The sequence below is a fragment of the Rhipicephalus microplus genome, chromosome 2 (assembly GCF_043290135.1).
Source record: "Rhipicephalus microplus isolate Deutch F79 chromosome 2, USDA_Rmic, whole genome shotgun sequence".
Taxonomy (NCBI): Eukaryota; Metazoa; Arthropoda; class Arachnida; order Ixodida; family Ixodidae; genus Rhipicephalus; species Rhipicephalus microplus.
The window spans coordinates 68,523,264-68,547,838 of NC_134701.1; the positions used below are offsets into that span (position 1 = coordinate 68,523,264).

The window sequence follows — 24,575 nt, forward strand, 5'->3', positions numbered from 1 at the left end:
TGCAGCACGGCAACTCACCATCCTTGGGTACGTCGTGTCCAAGGATGGCATTCTTCCTGACCCAGCCAAGCTTCGGGCCGTGGCCGAATTCCCCAAACCTGCGTCCGTCAAAGAACTGCGTAGTTTCGTGGGCCTGTGCTCGTACTTCCGACGCTTCATACGAAACTTTGCCACGATCATATCACCGCTGACGAAGCTCCTTGGAAGTAACGGGTCCCTCAATTCGTGGTCGTCTGAGTGCGACGACGCGTTCGCGAAGCTCCGCCATGTGTTGACATCTCCTCCCATTCTACGCCACTACGACCCTACGGCTCCGACGGAGGTGCACACAGACGCCAGCGGTGTAGGCCTCGGCGCTGTCCTGGCGCAGCGCAAACCCGGATTCCCTGAATATGTCGTAGCATATGCAAGCCGTACGCTCACGAGAGCTGAGACAAACTACACCGTCACGGAGAAAGAGTGCCTGGCGATCGTCTGGGCTCTTACAAAGTTTCGACCGTATTTGTATGGTCGCCCATTCGATGTCGTCACCGACCATCATGCACTATGCTGGCTTTCATCATTGAAGGATCCCTCAGGCCGTCTCGCCCGTTGGGCTCTTCGTTTACAAGACTACGACATCCGCGTGCTGTACCGCAATGGACGCCAGCATGCTGATGCCGACGCCCTCTCGCGCTCCCCTCTGCCTGAAGGTGATGTGCTCTGCTCAGTATCCTCGGCTGCTGTTTCTGCCATTGACGTTGACATAATCGCTACCGAACAGCGACAGGATAATTGGATCGGCCCGCTGATCGACTTGCCCTCTGATCCATCCGCAACGCCATCCACGCGTGCATTGCGTCGTCAAGCTCGCCATTTCGCCATTCGTGACGGCCTTCTACACCGACGCAATTACGACGCCGACGGCCGGCAGTGGTTACTCGTGATACCCCGCAGTCTGCGGTCAGAGATATGTGAATCCTTCCATTCTGATCCGCAATGCGCGCACTCTGGGGTATTCAAAACCTACCATCGCATTCGACAACGCTACTTCTGGCGCGGGATGTACCGCTATGTGCAGCAGTTCGTTCGCTCTTGCCTCACTTGCCAACGCCGTAAACCGTCAGCTCACATGTCGCACGCCAGTCTACAACCGTTACCTTGCCCTGACCGTCCCTTTGGGCGCGTAGGTATCGATTTGTATGGACCACTTCCTCTGACGTCGGCTGGTAACCGCTGGGCCATCGTTGCCGTTGACCATTTAACGCGATACGCCGAAACCGCCGCTCTCCCTGCGGCTGCTGCGCGCGATGTTGCGTCCTTCCTGCTGCATCGATTTATACTGCGCCACGGACCACCCCAAGAGCTTCTCAGCGATCGAGGCCGTGTCTTCTTGTCGGAAGTCGTCGAAGCCATTCTGACGGAGTGCCATTCTGTCCACCGCAAAACTACTGCTTACCACCCACAGACGAATGGCCTCACCGAACGCTTTAACCGCACCCTCGGCGACATGCTTTCTATGTACGTCGCTGCCAACCACACTAATTGGGATAATATACTGCCCTTCGTCACCTACGCCTACAACACCGCCCCTCAGAGCACGACTGGTTTTTCACCTTTCTACTTGCTGTACGGAAGGCACCCGTCGCACACCATGGACACGATACTCCCGTACACGCCGGATCCATCTGAGTGTACACCTATTTCCGAGACAGCCAGGCTTGCTGAAGAGTGTCGCGAGCTTGCCAAGACTTTTACGACGCACGAGCAAGAGCGGCAGAAGAGTATCCGTGATGCCAGCACCACTTCTGAGCCCACGTTCCTTCCTGGTGCGCTTGTATGGCTCTCGATCCCGACCTCTGCCGCTGGCCTCTCTTCCAAACTACGTCCCAAATACGAAGGCCCCTACCGTGTCATCGAGCGCACCTCACCCGTCAACTATCTGATCGAACCCGTTGAACAATCTTCGGACATGCGCCGCCGTGGGCGAGACATCGTCAACGTGGAGCGCCTGAAGGCTTATTATGACCCGCTCATAATAACAAGCTGTTAGGTCGCCAGGCGGCTCCCTCTTCGACCCCGGGGTAATTGTAGCGAAGCCTCCGAACTATGAAATGGGTCGAACTCTTGAGTACCTTCTAGTGGGGCTACCCAACAAGGACGCCGCTCGCACTGAGAGCCCGTGCTTGGCCGTTACTGTCGCCATTGTGCTTGCTCGCTGTGGACCGGCTATTAAACGCCTTAACACGGGTAATATGTAGAGCAGATATGTGCAGAAATATTAGCTTTATGCTATCTATAGTTCTTCAATTAGATCAGGTTTGTGTACAGCCACGCCGCCTTATCAAAAAATATTTGTCCCGGCAAGCCATTCTGTCTTTCAGCCATGCTGATAAGCTCAGTTTACGAGCGGGAGAACAGACAAGTGGCAGGCATGTGGTCAGCTCTTTCTCCGCGTAATGACCCTTCATGATGCGTCACATGGTCGTCTATCCACAGTTACAGAAAATTCTCCTTATGCTGGCAACACTGCTCTCACAAAGAAGCGCGGCTATGACATTCAGGGCCACTCAGCAAAAGGAAGTAGATCGTCAGAATAGGCAGTAATATGCCGATGTAATTTCATGCAATGCAGTAGGGTGCTTGTTGCTGTATACTTCATAATGATGACTCCAAATCATTTACCTTTTAGTGTGCGAGGCAGTGGGACAGTGTGCGAAAACGTTCAGCTTTGTCGATGAAAATCGCACCATAGTTTTTCTAAAGATAAATTAAAACTTCGAAGTGAGTCAGCGTTCGAGCAGCACTTGTGACCGACTCGAGATTGAGTTGGGCTGCTGCTTCTTCAAATATTTTTCACAAAATAGAAGAATATTGATTTCCATGTATTGTCACGATTTCTATTTGTAGACAAGCAGACAAGCATCAAGCACACGTCACTCGCACGTAAAGTAGATCAGCATTTAGCTAGCAGGTTTGAATGATCAGGGAAAGCTTGATCCCAAATGTGTAAATAATTGAAGCAAATACGTTTTCTTTATTTGCCGACCGTTTCATGTTTCCAGATAATAGCAATACCTTATGCTGAGAAACGAACTCTTTGCGCGTGAGTTCTTGACTGTAAAAAGAAGGTACTTGAAGAAAATGCAGTTCAGAGTACGCACAGTTTTAAAGCAGCCAAGCACAGAAGCGCGCATTTAAAATGACCTAAAAAGCTGGAAAAAGTGGTAAATTGGCCATTGCTATAAATGTTTTGCGAGAAAACAAACTGCCAATCCATCATGTTGAATGATAATGCCACAATGTGTGCACGCACCACAGAAATAAAGCATGTATCGTGTGCATGCGTCCGCGATTGATACATATTATACCTCATGAGTGGAGAGAAAATGAACGTCTTGCTTCAGTAGTATTGGGGGAAAAGTATGCCAGTGAAATTATTCGTCCGCAGTTAATTTTAGCGTCTTGTTAACTAATGATTTCGCAGAAAAAAGTTCTAGTGAAATGTCATGTGAGCAAAATGAGTAAATGGTCTAGTTGGTGTTTCATGACTAAAAGACGGTGCTACAGTCACCGCGAAATACAATTTTAGGGAGAATGCCCGCATTTAAGTGGACACTACAAGCGCAAGTAGTGACCATTTCGTTTCATGTCTCCTTCCTAACTTCGAATTTTGCAGCAACATTATAGCGCAGTTTTTTTTATAACAATTGTCACGTGCGTCCCGAATTTATTGAGACAATAACACGTGCACCCACACGGTCACAAGCAAGTAAAGTATCGTTCTTCATAGTTAGAAACTTCAGCACTCTATATATAGTGAGGTGAATGTAATCCTAACCGCCGTTATTCTAGTTTCAGTCATATTACGCTGGACAAGGTAATCATGAAATTACTATTCATTATTTTGTTTCATGCTGCCTTGTGCCACAGATGAACGGACCATGTCCGTAACAAGTAAGTGTTTTCTAACGTATGCCGTTTGTCTATGCTGCAGGGTATTGCATTATTGCGGGGTTGATGGCGTGGTGTTTAAAAAAAAATTCCAGGATCTCGCAATTTGCAGGTGTTTACGGGATGAAAGGATATAGATGTGCCTTTCACAAAATATGTAGGCCACACATAAGGTAATATACCAATGTTACGAGTAAACATTCTGCTAAGGGCCCTATGGCTAACCTCCTACACTGCGATCAGCGCCACGAGTGGCTGGCTGGCCGTAACGTTTAATGTTTTCCGAGATTTAGGATGATATGTGCAGTAAAGGAATGAACGATTAAAATAAAATACATTGTCGCTGTGCCACTGTCATTCAAACCCACCTCAACATCCTTAGAAAGCTTAAGTTTTTGCCCCTGGCGTACACACGCACATGCATAAAGGAAGTGAAGATATTGCAACATGTTCGTAACGGGTGAAAAGTAAGAGCAGCTCTCACATTAGAGAAGAAAAGAAGTTCGCGTGTTTGTTTGCTCGAGAGCGAGCCGCTACGGGTGCACATTGCGAGAGCTGCCTACACCATGGGTAATTGGAGACCCCGGCACTTCTGAAGGTTCTTGACAAACTGATGGAGTTACAGGTTGCCCTTACGGATGTTTCAGAGCACTCTGGGAAGTCACTCTACGAGTTCAGTACCAGTTCACACCCCCTTGCTTCGTTTCAACTACCGAATACATGCAATGGTTTCTTATAAGTTTTATCGTACATAAACGAGCCGAAAGAATAGACAGGTTTACCGCCGTATTCATGAACCGTCAATAATATATGGTATGGCTACTTACGAAAGGACGAGAAAACTATAAGCATAACAAATGAACAAGGTGCGTTTCCGCCTCCCTTATCGGGTCGTAAGAGCGCCTTACGAAAGGCGTCCTTTACTCGTCAAGTATAGCCCCTATGTGTGAGGGTAGGTTTATTTTTGTTACAAAATTGTTACCTCGAGCAGCAATAAAATACCTTTACTGCAAGAAACTAACAACAGTATGTGCAGAATCAGCTGAACATAAACAGTAGTAATGTTCATGCACTGGCAGCTTTCGGTACAGTAGACGTTTTCCGTCTGGCCACATTTCTGCAACTCCCATCAATGCAAGCCACTTTTGTTATTTTGACGTCTTGTATGTTTTTGCTGTGCTCGGTGGTGCTATCGTGCTTACTTCGGTGTTAGCTGTTTTTTTTTCAAATTTTTTTTTGCAATTTCACTACATTTGTTTGATACTTTCGGCCGTTTTACAGCTTCTTTACGAAGTATATTGGTGACACGGTCGGCTGCGAGACATTGACACGGCCATCGCTCCCAAGTTGAAACGTGATAACTCCATAGAAGTGCGATGCGATTAGCAGCTGCATGAAACGGGGCACAACAAACCCACAACCATAATTGGATATTTATTTGCGGAAACAGCGCAGCGAGCAGAGCATTAATGGCACTTTTTGTGAAGCGGATGCGGCATAAGAGCTTTTGCTTGTCGTCTCAACCAGTTTCAGTCGATCGTTGAGGACTCGGCGCGGCAGTGACGTGTAGACATACGCTGTGCCATTCAATATGTCTTCTTCGCGGTCCACATAATAAATGCGTAAAGTTGTCGTCCCCCGCCATGTTTAAGGAAGGCTTAAAATAGGTGATAGCCAACCTTAACTGAGCCTTACTTAAGTACGAGAAAAATTCCGCATTAGGTGCAAGATAGGTTCTTGAAACACGTTAAGACCGGCCTGATCGCAAATGTTGAATAAATCATAAAGGTGCGGTTAAGTTAGATTTATGAATACGGGGGTCAGTCACGCGTTCGGAGCAGCTGTACGGACACAGCCCGCTAGCCATTTTTAATGGCAGGCCGTGTCAATACGGCTGCTTTGGACCCGCAAGGAAATCTGTATAGTGTTCCACTATACGTGCGGTCGAGCGTTGTGGAAGGTGGAAAAGGTGAAATGATTTAGAACTGTGTTGCGTGTAAGCGGAGGAGCCGGCAGCTACTGCGGGTGAGGACAAGAGTGACGTCAACGCGCATCTGCAACTTCACCTTGCTTGGCACCGCTTCAACACCTGTGGAGAGGAGGTTTGTGTGGACGCCAGGGACAGCGTCACACAGGCTAGTTGGATAGCTGCTTGGCATTCAAAAACGACTGCTCGCACTGCACAACCGTTCACTGGCTGCCGCGTATGTGTAGGCACTGGATCATGCGTTCGGAGTTGAGTCAAAGGCGTTTTTACTTGGTTTTTGTTTGACGTTGAAGGCAACAATTCTCCCTCATTAAATAAATTAGCGTGATGAGGAGGAAATAACTATACGCATTCTCAAGCAATACCCAATTACACAACATTCACGCGATACCCGCACCACTAAGCGACACACTTACTCAAGTTCTTCCCTTGGAATAAGCAGGCGGTATTTTTTGCCTTCTCGCCTGCTTGCTTTTACAAAGTGACGTTCATGTGTGCTAGGAGCTGTGGTGCAGCGTTCACACAGCATACACATGCATGGTGTACTGTTGTGTGCTGTTTTCGAAGTCGTGAGCTGCAACAACGGCCGGCATGTCACTTTAACTATTCCCTGCCATTCGATGACCATGCGCAAAGAGGCAGAAAAACCTTTTCCCGGAAGATATTCTGAATAATTCCAAGCTTCTCTCCACTGCTTCGTTCGGCAAGCAATTTCTTGTGAGTAACTATGTCAGTGGACACAAAATAAAAAGAAAACTTACTCCCGGTGTGGTGCCATTGGTCTTTCGAGATCACCTGTGATACCTCGTGCCCTGTGCCAAAAAAAAAAAAAAAACCCATGCTAGGAATCATCAGCTCGAAACTGTGATCCTTCAAGTAAGTCACCCAAATGAATTTAGGGCAGAGCCAGAAAACCTGAGCATGACGTTTCGGAGTTGTTGGAAGGAGAAGCCGTACAGGAATTCAGTAAACGCACGCAAACAACACACAGCAAGTCCTTCAAAATATTTCAGTTATATTTTTTAAAGAGTTTGAGTTTGAGTTTGAGTTTATTCAACCACGTGACAAGTAAACGAAAATACAATGTATACGTGGTTTGGTGCGAAGGGAAAAAGCTGCATTTCACAGCTTGACTGGCACCTTCACCCAGAAATAAATCTAAACTACAAATTTACAAAGAAATTACGAACATAACAGGCAGCGGAAAGCCACAATACAAAAAGAAACGCGCTTGTGGCCTATGACCGCAAATAATAGAATCACAACCCTAAAATACATACAAAATTATTCATAACAAAGCAATGCATGAAAAAATAAAAACTGAATAACCATTACAGAAATTACCCAACATTTATTTACAACACAATCAGCACATCCGATTTAACATTTCAGTTTTAGACAATATACGCAGATTATCAGTTGTTAGTTTCCATTTATTCATCACACTTGGAAGGCGGTAACGTAGTGTTTCAAATCCATAGTTTGTACGAGGACAAGGTACGTGCCAAGTCTCCGTACAGCGAGTAACGCGACTGGCAGGATTTGGTTGCAAGGTGGCCAAGGTGCGTAAAAAGATACTTCCTCTGCGTATTTCTGATTTAAAAGCTGACAGAAGCTGGTATTCGTAATAACAGGTAATTGTTAAGATTCTATATTTTGCAAATATTGAAGCAGTTTGTGCGTTATAGGATACACCTTCAATGCGCCACAAGGCATTTCTTTGTAACACGACCAGGTTCTTTAGAGATGCTTTAGAGCTTGTAGACCAGACCAGATGACAATAGCGTAAATGTGAAGAAAAAAGAGCATTGTACACTAATATTTTTTGTTTCACACGTAGTACGTTCTGGCATCGACGCAACACACCTAGAACTTTACAAAGTTTGTGGCTAATGTGTTCTGCATGGTAATTACATGCCATATGTTCGTGAAAATGGACACCGAGAGTTTTAACTTTTTGGCAAAGTTTAATTTCAACGTTAATAAGTATTAGCTTGTGAGACGTTTTAAATGACCTGGCTTTCGCACGGAACAGTTTGGCCTTGCTTTTAGAGCAATTAATGTGGAGAGAATTTGCCAAAGTCCAGGCATATATTTTATTTAGTATTTCATTACCAGAAACAATCAGGTCATCAGCCGTTTCCCCAGAAAAAAATATACTAGTATCATCCGCGTAGATTACATATTCTACAGAGCTGTCAATACGTACAATATCGTTGATAGAAATATTAAATAATAGGGGTCCCAAAATGCTACATTGAGGTACGCCATTCTTAACGTTCATGAATGATGATAGCTCCCGATTGATTCATACACATTGTTTCCTATTAGATAAGTAGCTTCTTATTAAAGCTAAAACGGTACCTTGAACTCCATAACAGTGAAGTTTTTCTAGCAAAATATCATGGTTTATTCTATCGAAAGCTTTCGAGAAATCTAAAAGTATTCCTAGGGTAAGGTTCTTTGCTTCCATATTTGTTAGAATCAATTCCTTTTGGTATAGTAAGGCACTTTCGGTTGAGAGGCCTGACCGAAAACCGAACTGTGACGGCGTAACAATGTTGTGTTTATTAAAGAAATTTGATAACCCAATGAAAATAAGTTTTTCACACCCCTTAGAGAAAACTGGTAAAATCAAAATTGGTCTGTAGTTTCCTAAATTGCTTTTGTCCCCACCTTTATATATAACCGTTACTTTAGCGTTTTTCATTCTCAGAGGAAACAGCCCAGTGGTGAACACGAGATTATAAATATGTACTAAGCAGGCGCATATGAGATTTAAATGTATAATATAGGTTCTAATTTTAAGCCATCTATGTCCTCGCTTTTACTCAATTTGAAATGCTGAAAAGAACTGCTCGGTCATTTCTTCGGCTGGTTGTTGACGGATTATGTGCCCGATTTTTCTTAACGCGACGCACGAAAGTACATGCGCGCAAGTGGAATGTTTGTTGTTTTACACACTTTCTGAAGTTACAGAAAACAAAAAGTGCTTTCCCATAACCACGTTGATGTTCTGCCGAGATTGCAGTGATAATATACGCTTCATAACATGTTTATGTTGTATTGGTACCATTAAGAAGCGCAAAAGCAGACGGGCCCCCGAGTAGATCTTGCCTGCAAAGGTTGGTGGCGAGTAAGCTCAGAACACCTCCGGGAGATTGCCGTGATAGGTGCACAGGCTGCGAAGAAAGCTAGGGTACACATCCAGACTGGCCGTAGTGCTGAAGTCCTTCGATCAATGCGTAGACGCAACGATAGTGATACATCTGATGTTGTAGCCAATACGAGCAGCTTTCAGTGGACATATGATTCTGATTCTTTATTTTTCTTGAATTCCAACAAGAAACGTACAGAGGCTAAATCTATAGCGATAGCGAACGAAAGGCCTTTGCACCAGTTTTAGAAAACTAATAAACAGCAAATATACAGACAATTTCTCGTGGCATACTTTTTTGTTACAGTGCAGATTGAAAAAAATTGACAAGAACACAGCTCACAATTCCTAGTGACCGAACAAAAAATATATTTTGCACAAAAGTAAAATAAAATGCTTAATTTAGAGCGTACCTGCTATTTAATTTTAAGAAATACGATGTTTGTTCCAGAATAAATGAGAAATTACCGGAAAATGTTTAAGACAAGTTCATCTAAGCCTTGAATGAAGTTTCATTATACAATAAAGCAAAGGCGCGGTTCAGTGTCGTCCGGGATGGGGGTGCTTCATCTGGGCTCCACCTGTAAGGACCTCTTCACCCGGACAAAATCATTACTTCACCACTAAATTGGTGTGAACGAAGAGACGCCAACGAGCGACATGCGTGAATATAATCCTCGAGACTGTGAGTGCTGTTTTCCGGCATTTATATTTATCAGCCTTTGAAATGCTGAAGCCGGGCACACCACCTGAGCAGCTCATGGCGCATCTTAGAGTCCGCACGCAAGGGGTCGAGATATTGCAAGCGAGAATGCTAGGAAAATTGAAGACAGCGGTAATCATCTTCAATGGGAAAGAAGTATTAAGGTTCGTAAACTACCACCGAGGTGAGGAACCCGGTCACCTCTACAGACCCACAAGGCAGGTCTGCTACACTTACCTCAAACTGGGTGCTTCTCACTGGTGCTCTCACTGGTGCTCGCTAGTGAAAAGACCGCCTCAAAAAGGCAAGACGCTTCCCAATCACAACCAAGTAAAAGACGGTGGGAAGAATACCTGACGCAGCCGCAAAGACGACAGCGATGGGAAAGACAAGCGACGATGGTTCAGCTCTGAGGGCCGCAGCCGGTCCCATTCGATGTCGACAATGAAGCAGCAGTGGGAAGAAAGAAACCCAAACCCAAACCAAGAGAATAAAAAGAACAAAACACCAAAAAGGGAGGCTTGGCAGAAATAGCTGCCAATACCAAAGCTCCGGTAAACACACACACAACACAAGCTGTATACAAATGTAAGGAATGCGCAAGAATCAGGTGGGAGCTGAAAGTTACGTGTGCCACATGCAAGGAACACACCCGCAAGCTAGATAATTTAATGAAAGTTATCAAAAACAGAGATACCAACGCGGGCGGGTAGGGTGAAATGCGCGCCGCGGAAGGGAAAGGGAACTCTGGAAAGGACATGTACATGTCACTGGCGACAGCTCCGAGGGTTGACAAGACCATTTGCATAAAAAGCGCACAAACAGCACAACCACTGTTGCAACAGCAGCTACAGCAACTACAGCTGCAGATGCAGCTGCAACAACAACAAACGCAGTCGCAGCTGACACAGCAGCTTCAGCAATTTTAAGGCCAACTTTCCGAGGAAAATAAACTTAACACCAACAAAATCAAGAAAGAGGCATACATTAGGTCTCTGTTTTCATCGGGAAGCAAAGTGAGTCCAATCAAGCATAATGGCATGAACCACTAAGGCAAAAACAGAAAGACTAGAAATTTGGCAGTGGAAATGCTACGGATTGCGCAAGAAGCAAAGCAGTCTTCGGCAATACCTGCAGGCGACCCTTGTCTGGCCCGACATCGTAGCAGTGCAGCGAACTGGTTACTCGCGTAGCCTAACAAGGTATGACGCATTCTTGAGCCAGACAGAGAGAAAATCGACGACCCTGTTATCCAAAACGATAACGTCAATCAAACACCCGGCACTAGACACTGACATCGAGCAGGTGTTAACCGAGATAATACGGCACAAGGAGGTAAAAGGAGCATGTTCATTCTGAGCGTGTAGAGCTTACCTAGGCAAAAGAACCCTAATTTCGAGCCACTAATAAAAGCAGCGAGCAAGTTAGCAAAGAAAAAAAGGCTTGGTGGTATTAAGACGCTTCAATGCGCAACACAAGATCTGGGCATATGTAAAAGAAACAAAGTGAAGAATTTGGCTCGAGTGTTAGCACACGCGGGCCTTGAATTGGTCACAAATTTCACAAAACCGACCAGAATTGGGGACAGTGTGAGCAGTGATACGTGCCCAGACTTTTCATTTGTGAAAAAACACTCATGACGTATATTGAGAAAACACTGAAGGGAACCTTGGCAGCAACCACTTTATTCTTTGAATGCCAGTATCCCCCGCAAAAGTGCGAAGAAAACTTGGCCAGGCGAAAATAACAAACTGGAATGCCTTTATACAAGACTGCGAAGTGGAACCAATTCAAGCCATCCATGAGGAGTACGTAAGAGATCCATGAGGAGTACGAAAGGGCAACAAAGGCAGTGGAAGGAACGGAAACCACTTTTGAAATTGACAATTACTTTCTACGCCAGTGGGAAGCTCGTAGAAGCATGACGAAGGGATGGAGGAGACACAAAGGCAACAGAAATTCGAATCGAAAATTGCTGCGTGAACGGCTGACGCAAAGCAATACGCGCAAGAGCTCTCAAATGGAACGAATTCTGGGACTGGCTCAAGGGCACGCTAGGGACTGCAAAATCTTAGGTGCTGCTGAGAAACATAATCGATACAACCAAGTCCAGAACAGAAAATAGCACGCTACACAAAATTGCCTGCAACTTCCAAGTTAAAGATGTGGAGCTACTAGGTAAAATCAGGGAACGATACACTGGGTCTGTGATCATCGATGCTAGCGCGAGCCCCTATCGAGGTGCCGAAAGTGACTCGACCACCCCATCAAGCAAGAAGAGGTGTACGTGGCAATCAGAATGATCGTCAAAAACACAGCACCTGAGGCATACAATATCAGCAATGCATAATAAGAAACATTGGGCCGGAACATATCACATCCATCACGGAATTTTTTAAAAAGCATTGGGTTCGGAGACCGTTCTAATGAAGTGGCGACACGCGCAGATCATCACTATCCGAAAGCCAGGCAAAAAGGCGAGCTTCGAAACCCTACGACCTATTCCACTGACTTCGTGGTTAAGTAAACTACATGGACGAATAATCACGATCAGGCTGCAAAACTACCTGCAAGATAATGACCTCATGCCTCAAACGATGTTTGGGTTCCGTCTAAAGTTATCAACGCAAGATGTCTTCCTTCTCATCAAAAAGCAAGCTTTCAGCACCGTTCCTAAGCATGGTGAACATATATTACTAGCTCTTGATCTCAAAGATGCCTTTGAAAACGTCAGCCATAACGCCATACTATTGACAATAACCAACTTGAATGGCTAGAAAAAGTCCACGGCTACGTCAAGGCCTTCCTCACTGATAGACTGCGCCTATAGGAATAGGCGACCTGCAGTCAGACACGTTCCTACTGCCCAACAAGGGAACGCCACAAGGATCCGTGATCTAACCTCTTTTGTTCAACATTGCAATGATCGAGCTGGCAAAGAAACTGAATGCTAGAGATGGCATCCGGCATGCAATGTACGCCGATGACATCATCATATGGGTGACAGAGGGCTCTCTGGGACTCGAAGAGAAACTACAGGTGGCTGTCAATTGTGTGTAAGAGTATGCAAAAGTAAGAGGATGGTCATCTTCACCTGAAAAGCCGAAAATACTTAGGTTGCGCACGTGCAGACATGGCGCCAGCGACATGGTTGACCTAACGGTGACTCTAGCCGGGGTCCGCATACCGGAAGTAAAGACATTAAGGCTTCTGGCAATGTGAATTCAATCTAACAAGAGAGCGGACCACGCAATCAGACTGCTGTCTCAGTCGGCAGCCCAGATAACTAGAATGATCACGCGCATAACGTACAGAAGAAACGGCCTCAAGAAAAAATGAGACCCTCAAGCTTGTAAGAGCACTTGTGGTAAGTAGAACCACCTAGAACCTCCCCTACCAGCATTTAAACTAAAGAGAAAGAGAGAAAGTGAAAGCTATCTCAAGAAGGCTAACAAGATAGCCTTAGGTCTCTCAACAAGCACGGCAACCAGGATATTAACAGAATTCGGACAAAGAAATACCTATGACGAACACAGAGAGACGAAGCTTGCCTCCCAGAAGACTAGATTACAGCACACTACGACATGACGAGCCCTGCTCCAGAGATTAGGCTACCGAGATAGTATGCGAGAGCTGAACCACACGGTAGACATACCGAATGAGATCAGATCTACATTGAAGGTCACTCCTATTTCTAGGCATATGCACCCTACGAATCACCAGGGCAGGCGCAGAGCATTACCAAGACCAATCAGAACAGAAACAAACGTTGTCTATGTTGATGCTGCTACATACATGAACGGGAAAGGCGCTTTGATGACCAGGATCGACGCTCACTTAAAGAAGAAGGACAGGCGCATCGCTCAAGAATTACACTGTGTTAGATGCCGAGGAGGCCGCCGTCACTCTAGCGGTCACCGAAGGCAACAGATCAGGTCAATCGATTGTAATAATCACGGACTCTCAGGATGCCTGCCGGGAATACAAAAATGGTATGGTACGCAAGAACGCCGCCGGAATTTTAAACCCTGACGGTGTGAGCAACAAAAATCACCAAAAAATATTGCCCACAGGGCACGAGGGTATATCCGGGAATGTTCAGGCCGATCTCATGTCTCGAGGATACACTAGCCGAGAGAGAGCGATGGCCGGGAGCATTGAGGCAGTAGCCTGCTCTTACAGGGACATTCTGCAGCATTTCGAAGGGACAAGAAGGCAATACCTCCCGCCCCACTGAAAATTAGACAGGGTGCAGTCAGTATCCTGGCGGCAGGTACAAACAAATTCATACCCATGCTTACACGTTTACAGTAAAATACACCCAACAAAATACTGAGACTCAAGTGCCTGGTGTGGCGAGAAACCCACAGTATACCACACAGCATACGAATGCCAAAGTATAATGGCAGTACCCCTAATGCACAACACCACGCCGGATCAGTGGAAGGCTGCACTGTCCAGCGAGGAAGCGGATGACCAGATCTGGCTGGTTGAACGCGCCAGACGGGCAGCAAGTCCGCAAGAGTCCTGGACTGAGGACCCATCCACAAGCATTCTGCAGAACAGTGCTTGGCAGAACAGCTCCAGAGCCCAATAAAGTATAATATCCCTCTCTCTCTCTCAATATACTGAAACGAAATCGCATATTTACATACATGATAGTAGTTTGTATTTTATTTGGACAACCTGAAAGTGAGCACGTTATATATTAATAATACCATTTTTAGTTGTTTTTATGAAGGTTTGGACTAACATTGAAGTCCAAATATTCTTCTAATCAGTTAAGAAGAGACTTGCTTTAATATCAGTGATGATTGGTGGTTACGTGGTTTTGTGTTAGTGAGTACTGGCGCAAACTACATATATCAGGTGGGAAACTGGCCTCGCAAATAAAGGAAGTAAGCACGCCATGTCACACCTTTTGAGTCGGCCAGCTGGTGGCCATTTCATCACTCCACTGGGCGCTTGCGCTACTAGAGTTCAGATCTAAAAACATACCTTCGTTGCAAGCTGCCTCAACCTATTCATATGCTCTGTGACGTTATTTTTAGAGTTGACTTTCTGGAAGAGTATTGCACTAATTTTGAGCTTCAAGAGCGTCGTGTCGGGTTTTAGGCTGAGCGTGCAATGAACGCACAGAATGACGAATGGCCTCTCGACACACTTCATGTTTCTGCATACAGCGCAACCCTTCCTCCTCGAGCAATCATCCTGGTCGACGTCACATGCTGTAATTTCGGCGATGGTGAACCAGGGGCCGAGACGAACTAAGCCACCTACTGAAACGAGGCGTTTGTGTAGCCATAAGTGGCTTCAGGGTGACTGATCGCAGTTGCTTGTTACCAACTTAAGTAACGAGCATGAGCACCTCTTCTGCCGCACTTCGATCCCTTTAGCCAATCACAAAAGTTAGCAACTGTTTTCAGTCAGAAGCAGCGGACACATAAGACACGGCGGCCGTTCACATCGACATCAATCTTGAGCATTCGATCAATAAACAGACTGTCCTGCTCTCGAAATGTTTTCAATTCAGGTACTGCTTCGCAAGTTGCTCAAAGGTGCGCAAAAAATTCACACTCGGCAAAAGATACTTATGTAAGACGACGCATGACCGATGAAGCAGGCCCTTTAAGGCATGTTGACAGAAGATTGATTGATTGATATGTGGGGTTTAACGTCCCAAAACCACTATATCATTATGCGAGACGCCATAGTGAGGGCTCCGAGAATTTCGACCACCTGGGATTTCTTAAAGGGGTGGTGCCACCAAATTTTAAGGCTACCCCAAGGCTTTTGTGGCTTTCCTCTGTATGCAAGGACTCTCCATACGGAGGCTCGGACACGAAAACGCGTAAAATATATATTATTTCACTTTTAAATATGTACCTGATGCTCACTATTGCGATCTAGTCTCATCGCTTGCGCAGAAACACTGACGTTTCAGAATGGGAGAAGGAACGGCAGTTGTCGTGACGTCATACCAGTTTTGTAGTGACGTGAGTGACCTCCGCCAACTCCGAAATGAGGCTGCTGTTAGGAGCGTGCGGTCGTCCCTTGCAGATAGACTGTGCGCGGAGGATACGGGATGCTTTCGAAGAGACACTCTACGCGTCCTTTACGGACAACGAAGGCATCCGTCAGAGACGCTGCTCGCGTTCAACTGTGGTGCTGCGCCTCTTCCTTCAGCCTACTGTACGTACGGTGTAAAGATAAACGCTTGGTTTCCTTGTGGCTGTCTTTTGCCTTGCCGGTGCCTGGATGCTACTGCAGGTGGTCACGACGACTGTCAGCGCGTTTCTTTTGCTGGTGCTTGTGTGGCACGTCAGTGAGAGCAGACGAAACTCAGCACGATGTACGTCACAGCCTTGTGTGGTCACGTGACCAAGCCACATCTGTATTGACGTCACTGCCCAACTCGGCGCCGCGAAACCAAAACCGAAAATGGTCCACATAAGTAGAGCACTATTCAACTATTTAGCGAAAATACACGAATCTTGGTGCTTGTATCATGCTTCCTGGAGTCAAAGGAAACGCTTAAACCAAAGAAAACGCATGCCACAAATATATTGGCACCACCTCTTTACCATGCACCCGAACCTGAGCACACGGGCCTACAGCATTTCCACCTCCATCGGAAACGCAGCCGCCGCAGCCGGAATTCGATTCCGCGACCTGCTGCTGAGCAGCCAAGTGCCTTAGCCACTAGACCACTGCGGCAGGGTGTTGACAGAAGAACTCAAAGCTATAGATACACAAGTCCGAGACATACTTGACGTTAGTGTCATCAACCCGTCCAACAGTGCCTGGTCATCTCCGGTGGTTTTTGTGAAAAAAAAGACGGGACATTTTGAATTCCTTCTTAGCTTCTAATGGAAGCTTACCAACGTGACCAAGAAGGACGGGTACCCGCTGCCGCGTATGAACAACTCGTCACATAGACTTCGCCTTGACCATCATTTGTCTTGTCTTGATCTGATAAGTGGGTACTGGCAAGTCGAGGTGGATGAGCGAGACCACAAGAAAACTGCCTTCGTGGCTCCAGACGGCCTCTACTCATGTAGAGTGCGTCCTTTTAGTTTGTGTTCATTGCCGGTAAGCTTCTAGCGAATGATGGATTCAATCCTCTCTGGGCTAAAGTGGCAGACTTGTCTTGAATCTTCATAATGTGGCGGTCTTTTCTGCAACGTTCGAGCGGTATCTTCATTCTTGGCACAGTGTGCTGCAGGCTATCTAATTGGGAGACCTCAAACTAAAGCCACAGAGGTGCCCCTTCGGTTATGATGAACTCTAATTTCTTGGTCACATAATCAGTGCCGTAGGGGTCCAGTTCTTTCCAGACTAGCTAGCCGCTGTTGGCAAATTCTCCTGTCAATAAGGATGTCCAGCATTTCGTTGGTTTGTGTGCTTACGGTCGCAGGTTTATTCCCTGCATTTCACGGATAGAGGATTCCTAGCCTCTTCCAGAAGGGACGATGCACCATTTGTTTTAGAAAACGAGCAAACAGAAGCTTTCGCTTAACTACAACAGCACATACAATCAGCGCCCTTTCTCGTTCATTTGGATGATGATATTGACATGAAGGTGCACGCTGACTTCAATAAAATTGGTATCGGAGAAATGCTCATTTACCGTCAAAATGACATTGAGAGTCATAGCCTACGCCCGCCGCTTCTTATCCCGCGCCGAGGTGAAGTATTCCTCGAAAGACATAGAGTGCTTCGCAGACGTACGAGGAATCACCAAGTTTCACGCGCACCTTCATGGTCATCCCTCCAAGATCGTAATGGAACATCATGCCCTCTGTTGGATCGCGAACATGCGTGACCCTTCGGGACGACTAGCACCGTCAAGGTTGCGGCTGCGGAATATTGGCGCCACCATGATTGATAAGCGCCCCCGTAAGCAAAAAGACACTGAAACCCTGCCGCGCGCACCCCTTCAACTCATCAATCAGGGAGCAGAATACCACGAATGTTTCCTAAGTGCCATTAGTTCGCCACACCTAAGCAGATGACAGTGTGTTAATAAAGAGATTTGACCAATCATCGATCATTTAGAGGGCCGCAACAGAAGCATACCACGTCATTTGTCCTGCTCGTTGACGTCACTTTACCTGCAAGAAAGCATGCTGTACAAAAATCACGGCATCGACGGAGTGACTGATGGTGGGTGGGGTGAAGCATGTGTCTGCCAATTCGTTCTTGCTTTCGTTCGTCGATGCGTCCTTCCGTGCGTCCATCGGTCCTTGCGTCCATCCATACGTCCGTTTACGTGTCCATCCGTGCACTCTTCTGTCCATACGTCCGTCCGTCTGTCCTCGCGTATGTCTCTGCGTTCGTCCGTAGGTCCATGCGTCCGTTTGTGAGTCCATCTATTCGGGCTGTCCGTCCATCCATGCGTCCGTTCATCCATCCATCTATTCATCCGTGCGTCTATCGCTCTGCTCGTGCGCCCATCAGTGCGTCTGTCTGTCTGTCCGTACATCCGCGCGTCCGTCCGTCTGCATGCCTGTCTGTCCATTGCTGCGTCCATCCACCCATTCATCTTGTGAACACTCCAAGTACCGCCATCTCGCATTTTTTCGTCATTTATTGATCATATACAAGTGCCGTCATTCACTTCAAGGACCAAATGAGAGGTGGCTACCGCTCTGATACAATTACTACTACAACTACTACTACTGCAGGAATCAAGGACACATGACCCATGGATTAAGGAGTGTCGCTCCTGAAAGGTTGCCCGTTAGAACGACCATGCTTACATTCTGGAGGTTCCTCGAAACATGCGAGGCGATGTGCCCTTAACTTACCATGATGAACTGACATCTGGGCTACTCACAGACATTTGCCATAGAGACTGACAGATATTATGAACCCGAGCTGTCGGCAAGCGTCAAAGAGTACGTCAAAGACTGTCGCGATTGCAAGTGCCTGAAGCAACCAGTTGTTAAGCTTGGTGGCTTACTTCAGCCAATTGAACAACCTGGAATGCCGTTCGACCAAGTCGGCATGGACACTTTTGATCCATTTTTCTTGTCTGCCGTCCGCAATAACTGGATGATTGTGGCAATCAATTGAACACGCTACGAAATTATTGAACACGCTATGCTGAGACGCTGGTGATCTGGCGGGGCACATCTTAGACAGCGCAATTTTTAAGCCACCACAGCGTGTTGCGTCAAATGCACCTTCTGACGTGTTAACAGAAAGAGTGAAAGCATTCACGGTGCAACTTATTAACGAAGTTTTTCATATAAGCAACACCAGACACCAAAAGACAACAGCGTACCATCTGCAAACCAAATGGCTTATCAAGCGACTGAATAAGACATTCGCAGACACAATCTCAATGTAGATCGACTTACAGCACCAAACATAGGACCAGATCTTGCCCTACGGGATCTTCGCGTATAACATCGCCGTGCAAAAAACCACGCAATTCACGCCATTTCGGCTTCTTTGCGGCCGCGATGTGCAGACTATGCTAGTGTCTATGCTAGCGTGTCAAAACATAGAGAAGTTGGCAAAAGACGCCGAGGAATGCGCAGTGTATGCCGTGGAAGCTCGAAACCTCGCACGATTTGACATCGGCCAGCACGACTCTTTCGTGTGAGATAAGGAAAAACAAATTCTCGGTCCGCACCATGAGCATGAGGCAGCTAATCGGCCAGCACCAGAAGATAGACGCATGCTGCTATATCAACCACCAAAGAGAAGTGGTCTACAGCATCGGAGATGAAGTGAATGTTCGTTCGACCATGGCCAAGGCCTCAGTGAGCCGGTATTTTGGCCCGCGCAAAGTGCTACGCCGAGTCAGTAACTCTAACAATATAATGGGTTGAGGTCGAGAGCGGCACCCACCACTAGAAAAGATAAAAAATTGGCAGATTCTACGTGCAGTGAGAATCAATGATATGCGAAGCACGAATGAGAAATTTTGATATGTCACTTCAAAATTAGCACAACGTAACAAGATAGAGGTAAATGATACTGCACATGACTTCGGCATCATGATTATTATGATAGATGCGTCGTTTACCTTCGTCATCTATTCACGTCACATGATACCAAATATGATACCAAATTTAGTATGTGTGAAGCTAGCAAAACGGCCGCAAGCACGTTATGAGCGTGGTATGTTGTCATGTTCTTACATGACATGCGTGTCAGGATTATCATCTTCGCACTAGTCATATATTTCGTCACCCATTGCCGTCACGTAACACCAAATTTGATATATGTGGGTGCTAGCAAAACGGCCTTGAGTGCATCAAGACAGACAGACAGACAGACAAAGAACTTTATTCAGGTCCCGAGGAACTGCGTTGTAACGGCCCCGTTTAGGGGGAATCCGTAGCAGTCGCGGGCCGCTCCCACGTAGGGACCGGAAGACCGTGGCCCTCCGCCCTCTCGCAGGCCCTCTGGACAGCCCGAAGTTGAATCAAGAGGTCGCCGCTGTTAAGGGCTTCCTCCCAGTCCTCTTCTCTGTTGAACTCTGCGTCACGTAACGCAGGACATTGCCAGAGCATATGAGGTAATGAGCAATACGCCTCTCCGCAGTCCGGACAATGCGGCTCGATGTTGGGCGAAAAATGACTGAACCTGCCTCGCGAAGGGAAAGACCCCGTTTTGAGCATCCTGTAGGCCGATGATTGTGGTCGCGTAAGTTTAGGATGAGGAAGTGAAAAAGCCCTCCGAGATAGATGATAATGAGTCATGATCTCGTGGAAAGTGAGTAGCGAGTCCCTGTATCTTCCGGCGTCCCCGCCTGCGAATCCGCCGGGACCGCCGCGGTGAGCGATACCTCGCGCACGGTCATGGGCGAATTTATTGGCGTTGGAGACATCAGGATGTACGTTGGCCGCCATGTGGGCCGGGAACCATGTTATGGTGTGAAACCCGGCGGCCCCCTCACAGCCGAGGATGGCCGCTGCCTCACGCGAGATCAAGCCCGAGGCGAAAGCCCTAGCTGGGGAACGCAAATCTGTAAAGACATTAGGACGTGGTGGGTCCTTCATTGCTATGGCGATGGCGATTTGCTCAGCCACCATTGCCAAAACCTTTCTAACCGAGGCAGAGCATAGGAGTGTGCCACTATGATCAACCGAGACCACTGCGAAGCGATCCGAACGCCCGTACTGGGCTGCATCGACAAAGGTCGCGAGATGCGTCTGCTTGCAACTGATTTTAATAAGGAACGGGCCCGAACTATGCGGCGCCCTACATTGTATTGTGGGTGGACATTTCTTGGAAGTGGAGCTACCGAAAACGTGCCTCTGATTGAGGGTGGTAGTGTTACATTACGCTGGTTAGTCGCCGTAGGACCGCAGCCTATGGATTCCAGGATGCGCCTACCAGCCCTCGAGGACGATAGTCGCACGACCTGAGCCATCTGCTGGGCCTCGATCACCTCTGAGAGGGAGTTATGCATGCCCAATTGTAGGAGCTTCTCGGTGCTAGTGTGGATAGGCAAGCCTAGCACTCGCTTTATGCTTTTGCGCCTTAGTGTATCAATTCTTGCCTCTTCTCTTTTGGACCAGCGCAACGCCGAAGCGACATAATTAATGTGGCTCATGAGAAATGCACGATAGAGCCGAAGGAGATTGCTCTCGCTCAGTCCACCCCTGCGGTTCGAGACCCTGAGTATGAGTGCATCATGAATGACCTAATTTAATTCAACGTAGCGTTGACGCGCGCGCATGCTGGGCACAGCGCCGCCATGTTAGAAACGCGAGCACTCAATAGTTTGACGTTAGGCGGGACCAGCGTCCGTCAGCGTGGCCCGATGGCAACCGGTGCAAAATGCAACATGCTGCATTTTGCATTGGTTGCCGTGGGGCCGCGTTATGCTGCCCAGACAACACTGTGTCTCCCTCTTTTCGTGATGGAGGGACGCCGGACGTGCTGAAACGCGCATGCATCAAAGCAATGTAGCGGGGTGCGCGCCTGTGAGCATATGGCAGGAACGGCGCCTAGCGTGGCAACGCCGGCGTGATCATACGCGACGAAATGAACGCCGGCGAGTACGCGTACTGCGTCACGGCGAAAAGTATTGGTGCATTGACTGTGGAATGTACTCATGTTGTCACAAGGCACGCATCTCATGGTTGTCTTATTGGCGCCAGTCACATACCTTCGTCATCCATTGGTGTCTCGTAATACCAAGTTTGGCATATGCGAAGCTATCGAAACAGCCACGAGCTCATTATAAGTGTGGCATGTAGTCATGTTGTTACATGACACACATGCCATGATTATCATGTTTGGATGTGTCATTTACCTATGTCGTCCATTCGCGTCACGTAATGCCGAGTTTGGTACACGTGAAGCTAGCGAAACGGCCGCGAGCGCATCATGAGCGTAGCAAGTAGTCATGTTGTTACATGACACGCACCTAATGATTATCATGTTTGCAGCAGTCACGTTCTTTCGCCATCCATTCATGTCCCGTATTACCAAATTTGGTATAATAGAAGCTAGCGAAACGACTGCGAGAGCATCATGAGCGTGGCATGTAGTAAGGTTGTTACATGGCACGCAAATCTCGATTTTCAGGTTGGGCTCTGTCTCTTGTGTGTGCCGTGCAAACATGCCATACTATACCAGTTTTCCAACGTGTCATTTGAACGAAACCACCGCAAGAGCTGGAAGACCATGATTTGTAAATAATGAAATTCATGACATACATGTCATGATTTAAACGTAAACATTTTGACAGCAATCTGTCTGGCTGGGTAGCATGATTTTCATGTTATCACTAGTCAAATATGTTTTTCATACATTCATGTTATGCCATATCAAGTTTGGTATAAATACCGTTATCGAAACAGCCAGGAGAGCTAAAAATCGTAGGTGGCTAGATAGATAGATAGATAGATAGATAGATAGATAGATAGATAGATAGATAGATAGATAGATAGATAGATAGATAGATACGCTGAAAGTCACCGAAGTTCGCTAAGAAATGCTTCGCATTTAAAAAAATGCAGCATTTCCACGGAGTGAATGATGAGTTTAGGGAAGCTTCGCATGGTTTTATTGGTAAACCTCAAATCATCCGTCAGTCTGTCTGCCTGTCTGTCCGTCCATCATCTGCCCTTCCATCCACACTTGCTGAATGTGTCATAGAACTAGGCAGTCACGTACCAAGAGAGACATGCATGCACAGACCCAAATCTTACGAAGTTTCGCCCCTAAAGGAAGTTCGCATGTTTTCTATATGCTCGAGAGCCAGCTGCGACTGACGCGCTTTTCGAAAGCTGGCTGCACCGTGGATAATAAACGAACCCTGCAATTTTGAATCTTCTTGACAAAGTCTAAACCATGTCATAGCGTATCGCCCATGGAATTAAACATGCGCAAATATAACGCTTTTATGGCGATAGCTAGTATAAGGACACTTTCGGCCGGATTTTGCCGCCGGCATCGGCGTCGACGTTGGCGTCGATGTCATGCATCGTATCTGTATATGTACCTATATATATGAATAAGCACAAAAGAAAAAAATTGGTCCCGCATCTGCATGTTAATCTGCAAATAACGTCGAAAGACGGCAGTCTTGAGTGTGGAGAGAGTGAACAAGACATTTATATGATGCTTTGCGCAAGAAAATTGATGAATAATATTCTGGAGGCGCTGCGTTAGAGTGCCACGAGCAAGCAGCGAAGGTGAAGAAGTGCATCAACTCACGTCACACGTGAGACATGAGCGCCATCTGGCAGTTTTAGAGGCGAACCTCCTTATCGCGGCACCCGTTCGTCCCTCGTAGTTTGTAACAAGTATAACATTTTGACCTCCAAGGTGGTGCCGGTTAGAGACTTCTTCTGTGCGTTGTTGAACAGTAAAAAATAGTGGTCAATGTACATGTCAATGACTGCTCATGGTAAATAAGAGACAGAATCATTCGCCTTTTAGTTAACGCGCAGGCTGCAATCACCATTACCAGCCATTGGCATGTACATTTAGCACTATCTGACAAAAAATGGTTGCTACGTTATACTCGCTGGGTGTAACCTCCTCAGCTTTAGAAAGGTTTAGTGAGCGTTGAGCCGCAGTGCCATGAATACAATGAACTTGTATATACCATGAATGAACTCGAGGTGGTTAAAAATGGGAAGTAGATACGAAGCGCAAGCCGTAAGAAAGTAAAAGCCGAATTCTCCGCCTCTCATTTCCCATTAGCAGCCGTTGGCATGTACATTGAGCTCTATCTGACTGAAAAAGTTTGCTACGTCATACTCGCTGGGCGTAACCTCCTTGGTTTTCGAAAGGTTTAGCGAGCATTCAGCCGCAGTGCCATGAATACAGTGAACTAGTATATACCATGAACTCGAGGTGGTTAAAGGTGGGAAGTTGACCCGAAGCGCAAGCCGTAAGAAAGTGTGCGTGTGCCACCTCTCGTTTAGTCCTAGGAATGGCCGCTGGATGATGGTGCTTCTATATGGGGAATATATGATGAAAAGATGCGAGATGGTGGTACTTGGAGTGTTGAATAGATGGACGAACTGACACTTAGACAGATGCATGGATGGACGCATGAACGGATGCAGGGGCGGCTGCATGGACGAACGCAGGGACGGACGCACGAACAGACACACGAACGGACGGGCTGATGGACGAATAGATGGTCACAATGACAGACGAATGGACGGACGGAAGCAAGAACGAATGGACGGACGAATTCTTCGCCCCACTCTCCATCATTCACTCCATGGATATGCTGCCATTTTTTTTTTAAAAAAGCGCGTGGCTCTGAGACAGGTCTGCGCACCCATCTCAGAGGTAAAAAGGTGTAG

At 46.8% G+C, this 24,575-nt stretch overlaps 1 protein-coding gene across 1 annotated transcript in view; it reads left to right on the forward strand.

Annotated features, from left to right (window-relative positions):
- The window catches only part of LOC119169862 (uncharacterized), a 225,998-nt gene that overhangs the window by 4,278 nt on the left and 197,145 nt on the right, over positions 1–24,575 (forward strand). The window lies entirely within an intron of this gene.